The sequence below is a fragment of the Bombus pascuorum genome, chromosome 2 (assembly GCF_905332965.1).
Source record: "Bombus pascuorum chromosome 2, iyBomPasc1.1, whole genome shotgun sequence".
Classification (NCBI taxonomy): Eukaryota; Metazoa; Arthropoda; class Insecta; order Hymenoptera; family Apidae; genus Bombus; species Bombus pascuorum.
In genome coordinates this window covers 11108016-11125547 of record NC_083489.1, presented here as the reverse complement: position 1 = coordinate 11125547, position 17532 = coordinate 11108016, and the positions used below count along the sequence as shown (strand labels likewise).

The 17532-nt window shown below is 43.3% G+C and overlaps 1 long non-coding RNA gene across 1 annotated transcript; it reads right to left on the bottom strand.

The window, feature by feature from the left end:
• Positions 1-15413: 15413 nt before the first annotated feature.
• Positions 15414-17297, bottom strand: LOC132916253 (uncharacterized). The gene is made up of 3 exons (XR_009660061.1): positions 17169-17297; positions 16247-17114; positions 15414-16118 (listed from the first exon to the last, which is right to left on the bottom strand). It is a non-coding gene; the product is annotated as an uncharacterized LOC132916253 (long non-coding RNA).
• Positions 17298-17532: the final 235 nt, after the last annotated feature.

Below are 17532 nucleotides of genomic sequence, written 5' to 3'. Positions count from 1 at the left end.
TAGAAAAAACGAAGCTGGCACCCCGCTGGGGGTAGCCGCCCACATGCTATATTTATTTTTTATTTTTATTTTCTTTTTCTTCACCAACAAGATATAACACTTTACCAAATGTCCATAAGGACAAATTGTAAAATAACCAAAATAAAATAAAAAAAAAAAATTATGTTACAAATTGAACTGCTGAATAAAATGTAACTATGGTAAAAATTTTTAAAATTGATGGGATTAGATTACCAAAATAGTAGTAGCACTCAGAGTGTCGCTAGATCGACGGTGTTCGAAAAATATGGACACCGGTGAAAAGCGTCGAAAGCTTTTCCACCTCGTGCTCCGTCGACGAACGATGAATGCGTACACCGACTTCGCGAAAATCCATCATCTGCCCCTAAGCAGAGTAGATTTGACAGATGCAGGGTTCGCTCTGTAAGCATGGGTCGAAGTATCCAAGATTCCTGGCATATTGCCCCCTCGTGACTGTAATTAATGAAGGGGGTACCACAGGGTTCCTGCCAGAGGGTGTCGACACCAACTCATGGACCCCTGTCGGCTTAGAATTCTATTTATTTTATTTATTTCTGTAACTCTCGGGCACAAGTGTACACCGAGTTGGCTATAAACCGCCTGCATTATGTATCGTGCAACGTGTATAAAATCGATTCTCAACGAAAGAAACGCAGGAACAGAAACGTCTCTCGTGGAATGAGACCTTCCATCGTACCATGTTTCCTTGCTTTCCAATTTTACTGTCCAGCTTTCGAAAAATATTCAAAAACATTTCAATACTTGAATCGAAGCTTCAGTTAATTAAATAATGTTGTACGTATATTTCTACGGAACCTTTACATGTAACAGCTTCGGATTAGTTTAACTCATACAGAGGCTGTGGTAAATATGGGCAATCGAAACCTCACACAATTAAGTTGACCAGTGATTACGATGTTACAGCAAAATTATGTTATTCCCAATTATTAAGTCTCAAGGGGGAAACAGCACATTGCTTATCTATTTACCGAACTAACGAAATACACCAATCGTAAGATACATGTACAATACCATCTTCATGATACAGAACGCAACACATGGGGAAACACTCAGAATTCAAACCGACATCACTCGCAATCGCACAACATATTAGAATTCAGGCATCATGCACGTATAATAGTAAATATAGACGTACACCTAAATGTACACGGGGATCTTAATCAAACTTTAACCAAAACCCAATCGATCATTGTGTATAATCCTGTAAAAATAAAATAGGTAGTTTGCTCGATTGCTCGCTTCGAGTATTGATTTATTCAATGACTCGTGATGCGTCCAAAGTAATGTTCTCTAAATTATCGTCGCTTTTACCACTATATTTGTTACATCGAATATTTTTACACAATCCTATTTCGATCTGAACATTTTATATTAATGGTAGGTAGATGTTTTTAGAAACAAGCTTACAAGACCGTTCTTCGAGCTTTCACGTAACTCATTCTGTACGTCGTATATTCTATTGGAATTAATTAACGGGTACACCAGGTGCGATACCTATTGGTCTCTGTACACGCGCACATGGAACGAGTGGACGCGATGTAACCGCGTTCGTAGACCACAACCACCGAAGAGGAACGATCTTTGAAGCGAGAGGAATGTAGAGCCGTACAAGACGCATGTATGGGCAGACTTCGTGCAATTGACCCGGGACGAATTAGTATCCACTTCATCCGAAGAGGAACGCGTGCTTCAGCATAACCACGAAAATACAGCATCGCCTGAAACGCCACGGAATTACGATGCAGCAGAAACGTTTTAACGTTAACATCGGCAATTAAACTTTTTAAGCGCTGCAACGACTGGATGTTTTAACTTTTAGAGACAAGCAACAAAAGCAGCAGGTTGAAATCCTTTTTCACGAGAACTGTTAAAACGTTCTGTAACAGATTTTTGTTACAGAGGATATTTCATTACTCGTTCGTAATAAACCCTGTGTTACAGTCCTTTTTAATGCTGGAACACCACATACGGTCGTTTTGACGATTTTTCTTTTTCCTTTGTGGTTATTTTGATGCTGTTAACTTTAATGCTGTTTAACATTTGATGACTTCCTGTACCTTTGATGAAATATCGTACGTAATCACTATGATCACATGTTGAAGCTAATTTCCGTACAATGCAGTATAACATGTGCAAAGGAAACATTTAAGATTTCTATATAATTGTTTATTCATTATTGTTTAAAATTATCAACCTTTATAGTTCGATCTTAAATTATCTCAGATCTAGAAAATTGACTGTTCTTTATGTTTCTCTTGAGTCTCCAATGCTTTAATCGCCAGACTTCAAAAGACACTAATATCGATAGAAACAACACACAAAATATTAAATAAAACGATACATGGATAGAATAAACATTAATAGAATTCTATAATAAAACTTTCATTACTCTAGGATGAAGGATTCCACGGTGGAAGTATTTTTTCACAAATTTTACACAAATACAGGAGCGAGTCTCAAAAGCTTCTAGCAACAAATGTAGCAACGAGGATCCTTGTACAACAAAATCCCGTTAGGAACGGCTAAGGCCGGTAACGAATATCCCTCACTGGAAACCTGATTCCAATTTCGACGCAACTTCCTATCAAACTAGCGTCGTAGATCACGCAACAATGCTCGGCCACGGACACTCGATTATACCGCGCCACAGAAATCGCGAGCATTCAGCTGCTTTAACGCGGAATTAATTAAGAGATACGTTATCCCGGGCATCATTCATCGAGCCTCCACGGCCCGGAGCTAGTGCCAGCCAACTCGATGAAGCGACTGCTTCCGAGAAGGAACCGGTACCGCCTCGAAACAAGGCTCCGATGCACGGTTGCGTAGGTGCTTTGTCGTGTGAAAGACGCGTGTTCGCTTCCAGTCGAGATCGCGGCACAATGTGAATCCCTGGCCACGGTATTCTAGTTACAGGAAAGCCGGTAATACGTCGAGCCTCCTCGGCCGAGCTCTAACCACGCAGCGTTTACATTGGTTCCGGGGAAATTACCCTAATTAGCCGCACCGAGTCGACCTACGAGAAACGACTTCTGCGTTAGGGCGTGTCTACATTTGTGTAGATGTATGTATACACAAGAATGGAATACATAGAACGCAATTGACATTACCGTACGTTGAACGAGCTAGCACACGGTTCGATTCTTTTGTCGTGTTCCGAAGTCTTCTTCGATGATAAGGTTTGTACAGATGTATCCACGTAATATAGTAGAGTAGCAAGTAATTTACTAACTTACCGTATGGACACTAAAATTTAGTCGAGTAGTTTAGTGAAACTATCCACAAATATGGATGTTAATATATCGAATTTTAAAATTGTTCTTTTATAAAAAAATAAGATATGTGACTTATATGTGACTGATCATATTTTTTATCATTACATCTGTAACAGCACATGAGTCAACGGAAGATTTGAATCGGGAGAGACTCATATTATTGTGCCTTGGAATACCAACGTTGTTTCGGTTTGCTAGGTTCAAAGGTAAACGAACTCCAGACAAAATATTACCGCCGATATTTGTAATCGTCAACTGGAGTTATATTTCAACTTTTTATAATGACACCGGTGGATACAAATAGACGAACGTGCTCTCTAGGGCAGTCATTACAGCGACACATATAGTCGAATAGTTAGTCGAATAGCGAGCGTACAGTTGAACAGTAGCATTGAGCCAACGACGATTACGACCGGCATACGTTATTTCTGTACTTGTACTTAAGGTGATTTTAATATAATTGACTATTATAATTTTATCACTCGTCTCTTTAATAAACCAACGCGTTTAATAATCCATCTTACATCTTTCAATTCTGTACAGACCTCCTAACGATATAACTAAGAATGTATAATATAGATATTACGTTAAATTGGGATGATTTAACTAGTCTCTTTATTCAGCTATGGCAAGACAGATTTAGAGTCAGATAATGGGGAGTTAAAGTATAAAAATCCTACTTTAGGGAAGCATTACCTCGTTCCTGTTGAACCCTGGATTCAGTAGGAACAATAGGTACTATTCCTAAGGCTTCTCTTTGCTTTCTTTCTTCTTCCTCCTCTTTACGCTTTTATCTTCTGTTCCATTGACCTTTCTCCACTTTCTTTTTCTGCTAATTATCGTTCAACTAGCCAGAGATCAGAGTCACGCATCAATCACGTAAAATTATCGACTCAGAGATGGAACAATCTCAAGCGAAGTTCTCTCATTCGGAAAAAGTTTCTCGATTAAAATGCTCGTTTCTCCTGCAGAGTTTCGTACGTAACGCGAAACGAGGAACAGACACCGGTGGTAATCAGCATTTGTGGGCAACTCCGATATCGGTGTAAATTTTTAACGAATTTAACATAACTTTATATGTTAGTTGCCCTGACTGGACGGCTCCCACGAGGAGTAACTCGTGCATTCTTTCGTACGCGAGAAAGTTGCGGTGGAAAATCGTTATTCCCCGCTCGTAAACGGGATTCGTTGACGCGCTAATGGAATAAGAAAATACGCCCGCTACCAGGAATAATTAATTAACGCGATTAAAATTTTGCCTCGATGCCCCGTGGTTGTCGCCCGCTCACGTAGCAATAACGCAACTTTTTATTTCGCCCATTCCACTCGCCGAGTTTTCTCCACGGCTCAATTTCCCTTCAGAAGCATCGTCGCTAACGACCAAGTAAAAATAAGATATACTTCGCCCGAAGTAACGAACTTCGTTACAGTAATTACGTTTACACTTGAGAAGTTCCTGTCCAAAGCTGAAGTGCCACGGATTCGAAGTCAAATCAAAGCAAAAACGTTTCGAGATATTTCCGCGACTCGTGTTTCTTATGTAATTTGTAATTATTTTTACAGATTATGTTACGGACGATGGTCCTATTACATCAGGATTCAATCGTCCGGCCGCAAACTTCTCTTTACGAACTCTTGCTCACGCAACGCTATCCAACGTTGTCCAACAAAATACGTAAATAAGTTCGAAGTTCCAATATTTAAACTTGTAAGTAAATTCTGACCTGAAACTAGCGAAAAATTAATGAAAATTCGAAGTTGTTTTATCGTACTTTCGCCGGAAAGTAGAAAATTCTTAAAAGAAATATACCGGTTAGTCATACTAGGGTTAAAAACAAACCATTTGGTTCGGTATCCCGGGAACGATCTCTCGTCAGTTCGTCTTGTGGTATCGAGCTAACCGGAGACAAGGGTGCAACGTGTGTATCCGTTTCTGCGAATCGCGCGCGTCGTCCAGAAGGAGCTCTGCTGTTTTCTTTTTTCAAAACAACCAGCAAAACGATGCTACGCGAGCAGAGTGGAGGAGAAGAGCGAACGCAGGCCAGCAGCATCGTTCGAGCGCAAGTTTAGTCTACGGCGGCGCACGGCCACCATGTGTCCCCCATCGGAAAACATTCAGAAGAGGCACACTGACAACTTGTCAGCGCGGCGACCACGTTTGAGGGCCAACGAGACGTCAAGACGGTACACTGTAAACACAGGAAGCGATGACGACGTGGAAGCAGCCGTCCAGGAAGCAGTGACCTCTCATGATCGCTCATTCGCTCTTTTTCTCGTCGTTTATGCGCCATCCGTGCGCCTCGTCGATCTTCGTGGACGTTCCACGTGAATATACATATACCGTGAAATCCATGATAATTCACATCTGTGCAGTTGTAGCAACCGTATGCGTATCTCGGAACACATGACACGTTCCATGGTTTGTCGTTACGAATTTATTCGACGCGTTCCATTCCACTTACGGGGTGAAAAAAAAGTCGAAGAAGAAAGGAAAGATACGGATCGTTGGATGAGTTGAAGCTGGTCGTCGGCGACATCGACATCGCCAGTCGCCGCCTAATTGTGGCTGACGTGGGTGCTGAAAGACGACACAGGAACGGACCGTGAGACTCGGCCGGTTGACACTCGATATCGTGTTTTGGATTCTAATGGCATTTACCGGCGTGTCAGGTTGAACGTCGGCGAGCAACAGTTGGCGTAAGTTACGCGTGTGTTAACACGTTGTTGCTGAAAACACTATGCCCGTCCGGTGGTTTGTTTGTTCGTTCCCTGCCCGGTATATATTCCAGGGGGTCCCGTTCGATGTTTGCGCGCGCGTCGTTTTGCACCGTGGACCGTGGGGACGATTCTATTCCGATTATTTGTTTGCCAAATAGCTCGTTGGCTTGCGAAAAATTCCAACCGCGGCCATTTGGCTCGCGCGCAATCTCCAAACGGAAATTCTATAATCGCTCGTTTAACGCTTGCCGTACGTGCTATCTACGTTCACCGAACGTTTTGCGTTCCACTGTGCCTCTCGTGGGTATCAGGATTCTTTTTTACAGTAATTTACAAAAATAATAATATTAGAGAATCGACCAATTACTATTGTTGTAACTCATAGGTTCTCTTTTTACACTTTTATGATTTACTGTCGAACAAGATAATCGGAAAACTTGGATTAGAATTGAATTCTTAAGGTATTCTAATAATACGCACTAAGAATATCTTATTCGTTGCCCGTCTCTACAAAATCTTATTTCACATTTTCCGCCAATTACTTATTAAAGATTGAATTTATCTTCTTCTCGAAAAACAACTGGACAGAATTTAAGCCAGAGCACCTTGTGAATTCAAGTTTCACTAATTACATTTATCACATAATTCGTAATTTGTAAAATGTATACTTCATTCGTCCCATTACCATGTTGTTACTGCTACGGAAGAGTACAGTAAAGACTTGTAACCAGTAACTCGTAAAATTTCATTAATACTATGATAGTTCGATCGTGGAAGAGAGATCAGGTTAATCGATCTGTAACTACAAAACGCCAACGTAACTCGGGTAACTATGCAGCCGGGATGAAACAATAGACGAATATCGTCCCCCGTACGTTTCGACTGCCAACGCCTTCGACTCGATAAAATATGAGAGAAAGTATCGCGAAAGGATATTCTCGCGTGGATTTTCATTGGAAACGCGCTCGTGCGCAGATGGCAATCTGAGATATACGTCGTATAACCCGTTATGCCCGACGCTGAAACGATGAAACTTCACTGTACACGAGCCTCCGCTACAATCTGCTACCCATCGTCTATTAAATCTCTATTACACCCGCTGAAAATTTCCAACTGCAACACAACCGAGCTCTAGCATTTCAGTGTCAGGGGTCGCGCGATATTGCAACCTGACCTACGACCCCGCGCTTCCCACGCAGTTATACCTGAACACACATTCGCCGTGTCTGTCATCACGGTTTCGTTATCGAACGCTTTCTCACGACCGATCGTTGTGTTCCGCCAGCCTCTCTTTCGACTTCGTGCTTTTTGATATGCACCGTGCTGCGAAAACACTCGGTATCGAGACTGCCGGCTTTCGATAAGAAATCATCGGCTGCAATTGAACGGGTAAGACGTTCGTGTCGGTCGAGATGAAGTTTGGATAAAACTCGTAGTGGGCTGGAATCGCTGTACGTGTCTATTCGGATGTAAAGTATAGGGGATAAAGTTGTCGATGACTCTGGTAGATTGATTGAATTAAAGGTTTCCCGATTCTAATCGTTAACTAGCAGCGATTCTGCCGATCGAGAATGTACGATGCAGTCTGTTTTACCATCTTCATTTCCTTCTTTATTAGCCACATTGTAGAAAATAAATGTTAAATTATAGAGAGATTGGATCGTCGTAGATGCTTTGTCAATGTCATTAGGAAATAATTGCAGAAAAACACGGAAAATTCCCCTGTTGTTTATCTTGCCATTTCCATTATCGTGCAGAATACGTCTATTTTTGTTGAATTTCGCGCAATCAACAATGAAACGGATCGTAACGATACCGTTCACATCGCCGTATAATAAAAACTTTTGAAAATCGTATTTCAGCTCGGTATCTTTGCAACCGTGGTAAAATATCAAAAGTCACACAGCGGGTCGAAAAATATCGTTTACGCTATTCATCGATACATCGTTATCAAATAACACAAATAACGAAAAACGCGATATCATTTTACTGGAAATAATGGTTCTCTATCGTCGATCGAGCGTGCGCTTACCATCGCGAAACCGTCTCGAATCGAAAGCGTTTTCATGGTCAAAATTGCAACCTGGACAGAAGCGCGTCTTCTTGTCGAGAAATCAGATTGCTCGTAGGGCTATGGAAGGTTACGAATTTTCCACGGTACATCGATTTCTCTTGACAGCTTGTATCGCGTACTTCGTCGATGTGCTCATCGATACGGTATTTTTCGCGAAAGGAAACGTGGGCGGATAAGCCTGGAAGTGGCGCAACCGGGTGTGATAGAGGCAATCAGAGAACCCATTATATCGCTGTCACTGACTGAAGAGGGTAAACTCGCAGCACGGCAATATTACTTATAAGCCTTTTACTTCTGATTCTTAATACGTTATTACGAGAACGGTTTCACGTAACGGTGAGTTGCGTTACGTATCGGACGCGACGCAACCATCGATCCAACAGGGAGAGGCTTTCATATAAATCGGCTAGCTGCTCGCACTGAGCGAAATACCGCGGCTAAACCGGCGAATAAAATATTCGAAAACTATTAGCGGCGATCAACGATCGGCCGGGGCCTTTCAGCCCGCGGAAAAAATGTTTCCATTTGGACGGAACGAGTCACGGTCGGACGGGTTGGCTGGCTGTGTCTACGACGCACTGGCCCCGACCGATTTAAACATTCAACGAGGCTCGTAATCAATGAAACATGCCTGTAAATTTGTTACGGCCGTGCACGGCCGACGATCGATAAGCTTTATTCCATGGCTTCAAATTTTGAACGACGTTGAATTATAGAAATGACTTTCCTGGCACGTGAAAAATCTATCGAACGAACCTACAAATATAAACGTAACTGGAGTGAAAGAACATTTTATGCAGATGTTTTATTATTCTCTTCGTATGACAGTTTCTTTCGAACGTGCTTCTGAATTAATCAAAGTTGATCTATGTTGATCGGATGACCGAAGTTCTAAGCTTTGTCGGGTGAAGACCAATGTTTGAGCATTAATAGGTAACCGAGATGGAGCTTCGTCGCTCTGTATAATCGGAATGCCGCGGTCTAGAGGTCACAGGTCGCGGGGTCAGGTCGTCGCCAGGTGCAGCTGCAGGTAGACACAATCAGGGGGTGGGCCGTAAGGGCGCAAACGCGAGCGCCCCGTAGTCGAAACGGGAACTATCACAACTTAATATCGATCCGGTAATTCTCGCGGCGCTCTGTGCCTCTCTCCTCCGGAGTTCCCTCGGTTTTCGAGCTCGCTCGTTCCCTTGGCCGGTCTCTTTTCCGCCGAGGCATCTATACGTTTTCTCCGCCGCTCCCTCGCTGCCTCTCTTTCTCCAGCGACTTGCACGGTCCGTTTCTCTCTTCCTCCCTCTATCGCTCTCGAGGCACCCGTCTTTCCGGCAATGGCCGGTTCCTCACTTTCAAACTCCCGACAACCGTGGTGGAGTCAGTCGCAATCAATATGGCATCCTACTTATCTCCATGCCAGTGCTTTTCGACTCTATCTGTTCCATTCAGCCGTTCTTGCGGACCATGTTCGATACCCTGCCACGAACACGTTCTCCGAATCGCCAGGAACAACGACGATGTTCCCCGCTTCCACTTGCCTTCGTGACGCTCTATGGATCGACGATCATGAATCAAAGTTTCTCTTTTCTTCGTTTACCTCGTTGGAATTCGTTTGGAGGAAAGTTTGATAGGATAAACGAACTCCTACGGTATATTTTTCAACGTGGTTGAAGACACGTTGCTTAAAAAATTTTCTGCTTTCAAATTAGGGTTCGGTTGGTTGGTTTAAATCACTGTACTATTCGAGTCTTTGATACGACTGTTTCAACGGTTGAATCTTTCCAAAGACACCGCTGAAACCACCGTCGCACCGGTTCGTTGCTCCGTTTAAACTTGAGAAGTGCGAGCTTCCAGCGTGGAAAGGAAGCAGTTTCCAGGGCGACGTGAACTGCAAGTGCGCGACTCGAGAACTGGGTTGTCCGCGAACGACATCGTTCGTGGGATCGTTCGAGCGAGAATACAACGAAACTCGAGCGAATTTTGGCCATGGCGCCGCGTGAAAATACACAAGTCCAAACGAAGATTTTGAGATAACATGGTTTTCTGTAGACGTAGTGGAACATGGGTCGCTCGTAATTGTTTCGTGTCGCGGAAAATCTCGCGCGAACCAAAACCCGCGCCGTTTCGAAAGAAACTCTGGTCGTTACGTTCGAAATGGCGAACTTTCACCGCGCACCGTATCGACCTTCCGTCGAACGATATATTAGCGAGTTTTCAAGCGAGAATCGACGCGTTTGGAGCAGAGCCAGCGGAAATCGGAGTCGTTCTCGCCGACACCGACGTCTGGTGGTTTTCGATCGAAATCTGGAGCGGCCTCGAGACTCGAAATACGTGATTAGCGGTCAGACCGGGCACGGAATTTTATCGATCACGCTCGAGATAGGCACACGCACGGCCTCATACCTGGTACTCGCCTTTAGGCGCTCTGTGTAAACGCGGGTTTCCGGTTGACGACCGATAAAGCGCGGCTGATTCGGATTGCGTAGCGCGCCGCCGCACGCGCGTACACGCACCGCCTGGAATGTTGATCGAACGCCGATAAATACCTGGCTACGGTGTACGCGGACACGAACGGTGGCCGGTGGCCGGTGGCCGGTGCCTGGCCATTGGCGGCCTGAAATTTCCACCGGCCTGGCGAACTGTCCCGATCGATCGATGTCTCGTCGAATTTCGAGACATTCAATCGTGTAAAGGCATAATACGATATATTACCCAGTGATAAATCGCAGCCTTCGGTATGTAGAATTTCTCGTTGCGAAACCAGTGTTTGCAAAACAAGATACGATTTAATTCCGTGCGTGACTCGGAGGAAAGCGAGCGATTTTTGAAGACAGGATTTTAAATCGGATTTCAAATTATTTAAAGTCGAATGGGAGAATTATTACATCGGAGTGTTTTGTCAGATAGGAAATTGCGCTGAATACGCGATACCTTTAAAAGGAAGAATGCTTTTGTCTGTCTAATGTAGATTTTACTTTAGCTAAAAATCATTAGACGGTCTAAAACAGGAAGAAAGTATTAAACAATTTTCAAAGAGAAATACAAATCTGTCGTCTACTTGATATGAATGTGCTACTTGATAAATATAGTACCCAAACATGATGCACGGAAAATCATAACTTTGCAAGCTGTATTTTATAATATCTGTACAATTTTTTAAGAGCTTTAAGCTTTAAGAAAGCTTTTACACGATCAAAATATGTCGATAGTATGTTGAGAATCTTAAATATTGACAAAAATATTGATCGTCTGAACGCTCCTTTATACGTCGAAGTGACTCAGAAATTTCATATCGCGTAATCGGTGTTACGTTACAAGTGCCAGTACTCGTCGAAGGGAAGCTCGATATACGGAAACGTAACTCCAACTCACGTCACGTCTATCCAGCGTCCACGAACGTGTTCTATCAATTACAACAAAATTCTCTGCAACACGCACCCTTATCGCCAGAGGATTCGCGAAGGCGATGGATCACGGAAGATCAAGATATCTCCGTAGATTAGCAGCGGGAAACGCGAAATAAATCAATTAGCCTGACACGTCTCGCCGCGACGTCTTTACTTGGTTTTGTTGAGTCTTCGAACGAATATACGTTCCTTTTTTCCCTTCCCTATCGTCGCTGGTCACCCCGCCTTAGTAATAAAAGCCACGACGAGATTTTCTTGTCAGTGAACGGCGTAAATAAACTTGCGAACGGCAATGTATATACGTTGGGAGGAATGCTATTCTTTTTGTTTAGTCCGGTGAGCGTGCGCGAACGCCCGGAGATCGGCCGGACGTGTCGGGAGATAAAATGACGCGCGTCTGCATCGTCATCCGTGATAATGGCGGTGCAGACCGCGTTCGAGGAGGCGGGATGCCAACCGCTCGTTTTCGCTGTCATTTCGACGCGTTATTGTTTTGCCTACGCGGAGACGCGTCGAGACTTTGAAAAAAAAGAAAGACACAGTTGGAGGAAGATAGCACCGGTACCGATCCTCTAATTCACGGGTTTGCGAGAATTCGCCGAGGTCGCACGCGAGCGTTTAATAATTCAGCGGCTGCCTCTCCCCCTCCTTGGACCGCGAGTCAGCTGGGAAAATGTGAAAATTTTGAGCACATTTTACCACATTTTACGACAGGTAATATTATTACCGTTATTGATGTTTGAATGACAGGACGAAGAAAGAAATTTCTCACGTTTTTCTAACGCTAAGTTAATTTACTCCTTGACGTTTCACCGACAGAATAGCGAGAAATCAATATATAATGAAAAGATAGATAGTTGAATCTGTCAATATTTTCATTGAAAGTAACGCAATGGAAGTTTTGTATATTCGGGCATACACTTGTTCCAATCATTTACACAGAAGGATAGCGTTAGATTTTAACTATAACGTTTTTCTAAAACATTTTAACATTAGATAGGATAACGTTAAATTGTAATAGAAAAATCTGTTTTATTAAGATCCTCGAAAAGAATATCCTTGTACCATATTTCCACTGAAACTTTCGAATACTAAAGGACATTTTACTTTTCTCGTTTATAAAAGGCAGCTGAAGGCTTAAGACACTTGTATCTAATTCGTATTAGGATTATTTGTCCCTTCCCATTGTCGCCATTTATTCCCTACGAAAGTACCTTGGATACTAAATAAAAGCAGTTCTTGAAAATTTGCCGCCAGCCAAACGTTTATCATTGAGCCTCGACGGGGTGCATGAGTCCGAACTTGTAAACGGGGCTAGGTATACGTTGAGAATAAAAAGAAGGGTAATTATGGAACGCATATCCAGCTGTGTCCCCGAAACTCAACCTGAACCCGGTTTTATACGATTGGTAGGGGGTCGCCATACGCCTTTCCTCGGGCTCGCTAGTTGGCGAGTAAGTTGCCTTATGACTCCATTGAAACTTACATATATAAATAGCTCCTACGTATGTACTATTTGAATCGAACGGGTAAATGTTTTTATGAATTGAAAATCACAACATTATAGATAAAGTATAAACGTGGTGCATAGGATTGTAGTGACACATGAGTCAATGGAGGATTTGAATTATTGTGCCTTGGGATACCAACGTCATTTTGGTTTGCTAGGTTTAAAGGTAAACGAACTCCGGACAAAATATTATCGCCGTTATTTGTAATCGTCAACCGGAGTTACATTTCAACTTTTTATAATAACACCGGTCGATATAAATAGGCAGTCATCATAACGACACACATAGTCGAATAGTTAGTCGAATAGCGAGCGTATAGTTGAACAGTAGCATAGAGCCAGCGACGATTACGACTGGCATACATTATCTTTGTACTTGTACTTAATGTGATTTTAATGTACACTGGCTATTACAATTTTATCATTCGCCTCTTTAATAAACCAACCAACACATTTAATAAATCACTTCAGGAACAATCGACTATATCTGTCCGAGAAGTTCTCTAGTTTTGCGTCACATCTATGTAAGTACACTGGTAAAGTGTGACGAACGTACTACATTATTTTCGATCGAATTCCCGTTAAATAAACGTGCATGTAGCTCGTTGCAGCACCTTTATGACCGAGCGATACGCACACTGCGTACAAATGAACTCCGACCGGTTCACTTGGAAACACTGTCCACGCAACCGATCGCGCGAAATATGTTTCTTTCACGTTGTTTTTACGATACGCTCATATATCCATACCATCCTCAGACCAAAGCATTTCGGAATGTAAATAAGCTGCGGACTCAGAGCAACCTGTTTCTCGCCTCCATGTAATCTGTTAGCAAATAGTTCGATCGTGTTACTATTTAACGACAAATAGTTGTTCCTAAAGAAGGGAATGGATCAGTTTCGGTAGATCTAATACACGGTTCCTTCTTGTTTTCTTCGTTGCCTTCCATTATGTATTGGACATTTTTTGGGATATTTACTCTGTCCGACCCTCGTTTCTGAAGGCAAGCTGAGGACAGAAAATAACTACTTTGTAATCGGAAAACATTGTGAAACGATCTCGTGTAAATGAAGATTAGATCGTGTACATACTGATAGTGTCGTTCCTCCGAATAGATACAGAAATAAGATCGTAAACGTACAGCTTAATTCTTGATAAGTAGAATAAATTGCGCAACGTTTTAAGCAGTTCGGTTTATCGAAGTAGCTAGAGATAGATTAAATTTGAAAGGATATCTTATTTTGATCGATTTATATCGTCGTCATTTATTATTTTATCATTTACTTATCAGAAGAAATAGTCACTTTTTCGTATTCCGAAGGATACAATGATGAAATGAATGTTTGTCTAGAACAAAGAAGAAAATTATCGCATATATCTTTTCTACCACCTACTTTTCAAATTTTCTCTTTTCACCGTCCCACGTTACGATCACACAATATACAACATCATATCAAATGACAAATTTCAGTCTTCGTCGATATTATCATCTACACGAAAGCCTCCAGATCGTAAAATCCACGAGTCATCGACGCTTCCTATCGATTCTCGCATAAAAAACGCGATCCCTTGGAACGCCTCGAGATGCTAATTAACATCGAAGCAGGCGCGTTAATATGCTTGCCGAAATCCTTGACATTCCCCCGAAGGAGGCGTGTAACGCGTTATGTAATAACAATGGGCGGCGTGGCCGCGCGAGTCGTGAGGATCGCAGACAGCGCTTATTATAATAGCACCGGAGGACGTCGCCTTCGGTTACGATGGTTTTCGTGTTATTTGCAGATCGTGCACGCCCGTAACCGTGCAACGTGGATCAATTGCGATGCAGCTCTTGTAGGTAGAGAGCCACGAGGCAGTGCATAGCGAGCGGTACGACCGACGTTGGAGAGACCCATGGCTCTGGAATGGAGAACGGAGGGAAAGGGTTCCCGTATCGAACAGAGAGCGACGGTCAGAAGGAGCCAGGAAAGGGGAGGAGAGACGGGAGGATTCTGAATTGGCGAACAGATGCGCAGCACGATCGCGAAGCCCGATGTATTGCGTTTGCTAATCCCCAGCATGGCTGACAGTATAATACACCGCTTTGCAAACAGCAGCAACATCGGTGCTGCCGGTGGTGCTGCTGTTGCAGTTGCCTTCCAACCCCTTCGGCACCTCTCTCGAGCTAGGTAAGTATGCACGTATGTACCGGCGGCCGGATCCTACGTGAGAGTACGTGTCGCACTTGTATCTGTGTATATAAGGTTCGGGGGACGTGTACTCATTCATAGGGGACACACGAACACGCGGTCAATGCATAGGGAGTTGGGCACATTGCGGTGGAAGCTGAACGAATCAGCCACCATTTAACCTTCCGATCCATGATCCTGCCACGTTGCTTAACTCACACCGTCTTGCTGATACGCTCTATAGTCTCCGGAGTGGAGTATTTTGGTACCTGCTGTATTTAAATTGTTCGTGAATACAACCGGGGAATCGAGTTGTTGATGCGAGCGTTGTACCATGATCGGTTGACTTGGTCCATGAGACGCGACCCCGTTCAAGGAAACCAACCCTCGATGGTATGGAGCGTCGACGATGGCTGGTTGGCTTTTTGTTAAATACGCTTGCTGGAACGACGAGCGCCCATTGAAAGGATTGGAATCGTTCGACGCTGAAACGCCGTGTCGAATGGAACGGCTCGATTAATTCTCACGAATGCCTCCTCTGCTCGAGCCATCCCCGAGGAACGAGGTACCGAAGAAAGGGAATAAAAACAATCGACCGTGAACTTGTTCGTGCCCGTGGAATCGTTCGTTCAACCGTCTCATAGTATTCGTAATGGAAAGAGAAAGATGTCAGAACGAATAAGGTGGAATAAGAGAAAGAAAAAAAGCGAGTGGAGAAGTTTAAAAAAAAAAAAAGAAAAGAGAAGAAGAAATCGACGGTCAAACAACGTTTATAAAGACTCAGCGAAGCGTCTGGTATCCACCGCGGGGGTAATTTCATTTTCCTTTTCTTCTAGCTCGAGACGACGAATGGCTGGTGGAGAACCGTTGACAAAACGCACATACGCGTATTTCTAGGCCTTGTTGATCAGGTCCTCGAGTACTCGGTGAATCAAACTGAAACGGGCGACACTTGGAATCGCGTACGTACAAAAGCGCGAACAAAAGCGGTATTCAATGTAAGAATGGAGCTGAATGTGACCCCAGGTTTCCTGGATCCTCTCGATACGCGTATATGTACTTACATACTTAAGCTATTCCGTGGTTGCTGGGCCTGAATGGAGGACGAAGTCTTCCTGGGAACGAGATAATCTCGCTTATAGAACACCGAACTCTCGAGCGAGCGGGCCCCTCGAGCATCGAGCCGCTCCTCGTCCGCTGAAGCTGATAGCAAAAAGAGGGAAAAAAAGCGTGTTCTTCAAACGAAGAAAATCTCGGGTGAAAAGGTTCGTCCTCTTTGATCTCGTCAGGAAATGAATGCAAGGACTGTTGACCTTTTTGCGGCGGACACGGTGAAACGGGGTTAACGCATATTGCCAGCCAACGTTTCCGTCCCTCTTTCGCGCGACACGGCAACCTCTGCGATAGAGATTTTCCTTGAGATATCGATTCAAGCGCTTCCAAGAGTTCCTCTCTCTCTCTCTTTCTCTTACTTTTATTATCTTTATTATCGCTAATTTCGTCTTAGGGAATTTATTAAAAGGCAAAGATTGAAATATCTTGAGATATGTTTTCAACGTATTTCTAATTATTTGGTGGAAAATATTTTACGGAAAATGAAAATGTCAACCTTACGCTGTAAGAAATTTTTATGACGCCAAAAAGCGAGAGAAGTAGCGACGCCATTGCCGATGTTACTTCCACACGAGTAAATCGTCCGATTCGAGCAACTAGCGGGTAAAGCACGCGATTCTTCCCTTTCTTCAGCTTCTCAACCTCTGACGTGCATTGTCTCTGATTCAAAGACGACACGAAGATTGCCGGTTGATAGGTTATCTTCGGGTGGACTGGTTTCCGTTGGAAAAAAGCCTTCACAGACGGGAGACGTCGAAAGGCTTCGATTGTCTTAATTTTAAGAGAAGGATGCCAGCCGCACGATTTCATCGAGCGAACCTTGGGGGAGAAATTTCATTACTTCTGTCGGACTTTTTGTCAACGAAAACTTACAAGAAAGTGTCTCCCTTTCCTGTCGGCGTTGTTTCACTCGTTTATTCATTTCGCTCCTTCTAGAGATTTCATCGATACGTCTGCATTGTTTTCAAAACGTTAAATCTCTTCCTCCGTGTACCGTAAAAAAGAGAACGATCGAGAACGATGGGATAGTTTTTATACCATTTTCCTCTCGCGATTGCTGTACGCTGCAACACAAATTGTACGACCATAAATATCGCTATAGATATAAGAACTCCTATAGAAAAGAAATAAACTTGCCTTTTAATTGTTAAAAATGGAACATAGAAAAATTAAAATACGTAGGGGAGAACGAGCAGGTTTAATTACTTTTCATAGCGTAGTGTCGGAACGTTCCTCG